This window comes from Arachis hypogaea, chromosome 1 (assembly GCF_003086295.3).
Source record: "Arachis hypogaea cultivar Tifrunner chromosome 1, arahy.Tifrunner.gnm2.J5K5, whole genome shotgun sequence".
Lineage (NCBI taxonomy): Eukaryota > Viridiplantae > Streptophyta > Magnoliopsida > Fabales > Fabaceae > Arachis > Arachis hypogaea.
The window spans coordinates 76225171-76231352 of record NC_092036.1 but is presented as its reverse complement, the minus strand read 5'-3'; the positions used below and the strand labels follow the sequence as shown (position 1 = coordinate 76231352).

Here is a 6182-nt window from a genome sequence, read left to right as displayed (position 1 = left end):
ACTAATTGATTTTCAAAAATAAAAGTGGGAAAGAAATCAGGTGATTTTTGAAAAAGATTTTGAAGTTAGAAATCAAAAAGAGTTGATTTTGAAAATTAATGACTTGGCTATCAAGAAAAGATATGATTCAAACATTAAACCTTTCTCAACAGAAAAGGCAACATACTTGAAATGTTGAATCAAATCATTAATTGATAGCACGTATCCTTGAAAATAGAAAGAAATTGATTTTGAAAAAGATTTGATTGAAAAGATTTGATTTGAAAAAGATTTGATAAAAAAATTTGAAAACTTGAAAAAAAATTTGCATTGAAAACAGAATCTTCCCTCTTGTGCCATCCTGGCGTTAAACGCCCAGAATGGTGCACATTCTGGCGTTTAACGCCCAAACTACTACCCTTTTGGGCGTTAAACGCCCAGCCAGGCACCCTGGCTGGCGTTTAAACGCCAGTTTGCCCTTCTTCACTGGGCGTTTTGAATGCCCAGCTTTTTCTATATAATTCCTCTGCTGTATGTTCTGAATCTTCAATTCTCTGTATTATTGACTTGAAAAGACACAAATTAAAAATATTTTTGGATTTTTAATAATGAGGAATAATCAAAATGCAACTAGAATCAAATAACAATGCATGCAAGACACCAAACTTAGCAGTTTACATACTACTGACACTGACAAAATGAGAATGCATATGAGATACACAAAACACTCAAGTCAAGAGAATTTAAAGATTAGAGCAATGAAATCATCAAGAACATCCTGAAGATCACTTAAGACACATGAATGAATGCAAGAAGAACAGAAACATGCAATTGACACCAAACTTAAAATGAGACTCTAAACTCAACAAGAAACATACAATATTTTTGGTTTTTATGATTTTATATTTTTTTTGGTTTTTTCGAAAATTAAGTGGAAAAGAAAATAAAGATATCAGAATTCTTAATGAGAATTCCAGGAATCATGCAATGCTAGTCTAAGACTCCGGTCCAGGAATTAGACATGGCTTCATAGCCAGCCAAGCTTTCAAAGAAAGCTTCGGTCCAAAACACTAGACATGGCCTATGGCCAGCCAAGCCTTAGCAGATCATTGCTCCAACAGCAAGATTGTTAGAAATCAACAAGCTCTTGTGATGATAAGTTGAAACCTCGGACCAATAAAATTAGACATGGCTTCACAGCCAGCCAGACTTCAACAAATCATCATGAAACTCTAGAATTCATTCTTAAGAATTCTGAAAAATACCTAATCTAAGTAACAAGACGAACCGTCAGTTGTCTAAACTCAACAATCCCCGGCAACGGGGCCAAAAACTTGGTGGACGAAATTGTGATCAATACTTTTCACAACTCAAATAATCCTTGGTGATGAACCCAAAAACTTGGTGTTCAATACCATGGCATAAACACAACTTCGCACAACTAACCAGCAAGTGTACTAGGTCGTCCAAGTAATAAACCTTACGCGAGTAAGGGTCGATCCCACAGAGATTGTTGGTATGAAGCAAGCTATGGTCACCTTGTAAATCTTAGTCAGGCAAACTCAAATGGTTATGAATGATGAATAAAACATAAAGATAAAGATAGAGATACTTATGTAATTCATTGGTAGGAATTTCAGATAAGCGTATGAAGATGCTTGGTCCCTTCCGTCTCTCTACTTTCCTACTGTCTTCATCCAATCCTTCTTACTCCTTTCCATGGCAAGCTGTATGCAAGGGTTTCACCGTTGTCAGTGGCTACCTCCCATCCTCTCAGTGGAAATGTTCAACGCACCCTGTCACGGCACGGCTATCCATCTGTCGGTTCTCAATCAGGTTGGAATAGAATCCAGCGATTCTTTTGCGTCTGTCACTAACGCCCAGCCTTCAGGAGTTTGAAGCTCGTCACAGTCATTCAATCATTGAATCCTACTCAGAATACCACAGACAAGGTTTAGACCTTCCGGATTCTCTTGAATGCCGCCATCAATTCTAGCTTATACCACGAAGATTTCGGTTAAAGAATCCAAGAGATATCCACCTAATCTAAGGTAGAACGGAGGTGGTTGTCAGGCACACGTTCATAGGTGAGAATGATGATGAGTGTCACGGATCATCACATTCATCAAGTTGAAGAACAAGTGATATCTTGGAACAAGAACAAGCAGAATTGAATAGAAGAACAATAGTAATTGCATTAATACTCGAGGTACAGCAGAGCTCCACACCTTAATCTATGGTGTGTAGAAACTCCACCGTTGAAAATACATAAGAACAAGGTCTAGGCATGGCCGTGAGGCCAGCCTCCCAATGATCTAAGAACTAGACGTCCAAAGATGATCCTAAGATCGAACAATGATCCCCAGATGAAAATACAATAGTAAAAGGTCCTATATATAGAGAACTAGTAGCTTAGGGTTTACAGAGATCAGTAAAAGACATAAAAATCCACTTTCGGGCCCACTTGGTGTGTGCTTGGGCTGAGCATTGAAGCATTTTCATGTAGAGACTCTTCTTGGAGTTAAACGCCAGCTTTGGTGCCAGTTTGGGCGTTTAACTCCCATCCTTGTGCCAGTTCCGGCGTTTAACGCTGGGAATTCTGATGGTGATTTTGAACGCCGGTTTGGGCCATCAAATCTTGGGCAAAGTATGGACTATCATATATTGCTGGAATGCCCAGGATGTCTACTTTCCAACGCCATTGAGAGCGTGCCAATTGGGCTTCTGTAGCTCCAGAAAATCCACCTCGAGTGCAGGGAGGTCAGAATCCAACAGCATCTGCAGTCCTTTTTAGTCTCTGAATCAGATTTTTGCTCAGGTCCCTCAATTTCAGCCAGAAAATACCTGAAATCACAGAAAAACACACAAACTCATAGTAAAGTCCAGAAAAGTAAATTTTAACTAAAAACTAATAAAAATATACTAAAAACTAACTAGATCATACTAAAAACATACTAAAAACAATGCCAAAAAGCGTATAAATTATTCGCTGATCACTACTGTTTTCTATTCAGTTTAACTTATTCCTGTTCTAAGATATTCGTTACACTTTAACATGATGAATGTGATGATTCTTGACACTCATCATCCTTCTCACCTATGAACACGTGATTGACAACCACTTCCGTTCTACCTCAGAAAGAACGAATATCTCTTGGATTCCTTAATCAGAATCTTCGTGGTATAAGCTAGAATTATTGGCGGCCATTCTTGAGAATCTGGAAAGTCTAAACCTTGTCTGTGGTATTTCGAGTAGGATTCAGGGATTGAATGACTGTGACAAGCCTCAAACTCGCGATTGTTAGGCATGATGACAAACGCAAAAGAATCAATGAATTCTATTCTGACATGATCGAGAACCGACAGATGATTAGCCGTGCTGTGACAGAGCATTTGGACCATTTTCACTGAGAGGATGGGATGTAGCCATTGACAATAGTGATGCCTTACATACAGCTTTCCATGGGAAGGAGTAAGAAGGATTTGATGAAAGCAGTAGGAAAGTAGAGATTCAAAAGGAACACAGCATCTCCATACATTTATCTGAAATTCTCACCAAGGATTTTCATAAGTATTTTTATCTCTATTTTATGCTTTATTTATTATTATTTTCGAAAACTATTATAAACCATTTGAATCCGCCTAACTGAGATTTACAAGATGACCATAGCTTGCTTCATACCAACAATCTCCGTGGGATCGACCCTTACTCACGTAAGGTATTACTTGGACGACCAAGGCACTTGCTGGTTAGTTGTGTGGAGTTGTGACAAAGTGTGATTCATGTTTGAGAGCGCTACCAAGTTTTTGGTGCCATTGTTGATGATCACAATTTCGTGCACCAGACTTGCAACCTAAAGATAGCCTGGACTATTGGGATAAGCTGGTCACAGCCTTCTTGGCCAAGTTCTTTCCTCCTCAAAAGCTGAGCAAGCTTAGAGTGGATGTTCAGACCTTCAAACAAAAAGATGGTGAATCCCTCTATGAAGCTTGGGAAAGATACAAGCAGATGACTAAAAAGTGTCCTGCTGACATGCTTTCAAAGTGGACCATTCTGGATATATTCTATTATGGTCTATTTGAGTTCTCTAAGATGTCACTGGACCATTCTGCAGGTGGATCCATTCACCTAAAGAAAACACCTGCAGAAGCTCAAGAACTCATTGACATGGTTGCAAATAACCAATACATGTACACTTCTGAGAGGAATCCTGTGAGTAATGGGATGCCTCAGTGGAAGGAAGTTCTTGAAATTGATGCTCTGAATGCCATATTGGATCTGAACAAAATGTTGACTCAGCAAGTCAACATGATTTCTTAGAGTCTGAATGGATTGCAAAATGCATCCAACAATACTAAAGAGGCACCTTCTGAAGAAGAAGCTTATGATCCTGAGAACCCTGTAATGGCAGAGGTGAATTACATGGGTGAACCCTATGGAAACACCTATAATTCCTCATGGAGAAATCATCCAAATTTCTCATGGAAGGATCAACAAAAGCCTCAACAAGGCTTTAATAATGGTGGAAGAAACAGGTTTAGCAATAGCAAGCCTTTTCCATCATCTTCTCAGCAACAGACAGAGAATTCTAAGTAGAGCCCCTCTAGCTTAGCAAACATAGTCTCTGATCTGTCTAAGGCCACTTTAAGTTTCATGAGTGAAACAAGGTCCTCCATCAGAAATTTGGAGGCACAAGTGGGCCAGCTGAGTAAGAAAATCACTGAAACTCCTCCTAGTACTCTCCCAAGCAATACAGAAGAGAATCCAAAAAAAGAGTGCAATGCCATTGATATTGTCAATATGGCTGAATCCAAAGAGGAAGGGGAGGATGTGAATCCCAATGAGGAAGACCTCATGGGACGTCTCCCATACAAGAAGGAGTTCCCTATTGAGGACCTAAAGGAATCTGAGGCTTATATAGAGACCATAGAGATTCCATTAAACCTCCTTCTGCCATTCATGAGCTCTGAGAACTATTCTTCCTCTGAAGAGGATGAAGATGTAACTTAAGAGCAAGTTGCTCAATATCTAGGAGCCATCATGAAGCTGAATGCCAAGTTGTTTGGTAATGAGACTTGGGAAGATGCACCTCCCTTGCTCATTAGTGAACTAGATACATGGGTTCAGCAAACTATACCTCAAAAGAAACAAGATCTTGGTAAATTCTTAATACTATGTACCATAGGCACCATGACCTTTGATAAAGCTCTGTGTGACCTGGGGTCAGGTATAAATCTTATGCCACTCTCTGTAATGGAGAAACTAGGAATCTTTGAGGTACAGGCTGCCACATTCTCATTAGAGATGGCAGACAAGTCAGTAAGACAAGCTTATGGAATGGTAGAGGACGTGTTAGTGAAGGTTAAAAGCCTTTACATCCCTGCTGATTTCATAATCTTAGACACTAGGAAGGATAAGGATGAATGCATCATCCTTGGAAGACCCTTCCTAGCCACAGCAAAAGCTGTGATTGATGTTAACAGAGGAGAACTAGTCCTTCAATTGAATGGGGACTACCTTGTGTTTAAGGCTCAAGGTTATCCTTCTGTAAACATGGAAAAGAGGCACGATAAGCTTCTCTCAATACAGAGTTAAACAAGGCCCCCACAATCAAACTCTAAGTTTGGTGTTGGGAGGCCACAACCAAACTCTAAGTTTGGTGTTGAGAAGCCCCCACATTCAAACTCTAAGTTTGGTGTTGGAAGGCCCTCATCATGCTCTGAACATTTGTGAAGCTCCATGAGAGCTCATTGTCAAGCTATTGACATTAAAGAAGCGCTTATTGGGAGGTAACCCAATTTTTATTTATCTTTATTGTTCTTTTATGTTTTATTAGGTTCATGATCATGTGGAGTCACAAAACAATTGCTAAAATTAAAAACAGAATCAAAAATAGCAGAAGAAACAGCACACCCTGGAGGAAGAGCCTACTGGCATTTAAACGCCAGTAAGGAGCATATGGCTGGCATTTAACGCCAGAACAGAGCATGAATCTGGTGTTGAACGCCAAAAACAAGCAGCAATCTGGCGTTTAAATGCCAGGATTGCACCCTGAGGAAAGTTGGCGTTTAACGCCAGCAACAAGCATCAGGCTGCCGTTAAATGCCAGAAACATGCTAGATTTGGGCGTTTAACACCAGAAACAAGCTTCAGCCTGGCGTTAAACGCCAGGATTGCATGTAAAGGGCGTTTTGCATGCCTA

At 39.8% G+C, this 6182-nt stretch overlaps 1 non-coding gene across 1 annotated transcript; it reads right to left on the bottom strand.

Annotated features, from left to right (window-relative positions):
• Positions 1-3910: 3910 nt before the first annotated feature.
• LOC112711465 (small nucleolar RNA R71) lies at positions 3911-4018 on the bottom strand. The gene has a single exon (XR_003157502.1). It is a non-coding gene; the product is annotated as a small nucleolar RNA R71 (small nucleolar RNA).
• Positions 4019-6182: the final 2164 nt, after the last annotated feature.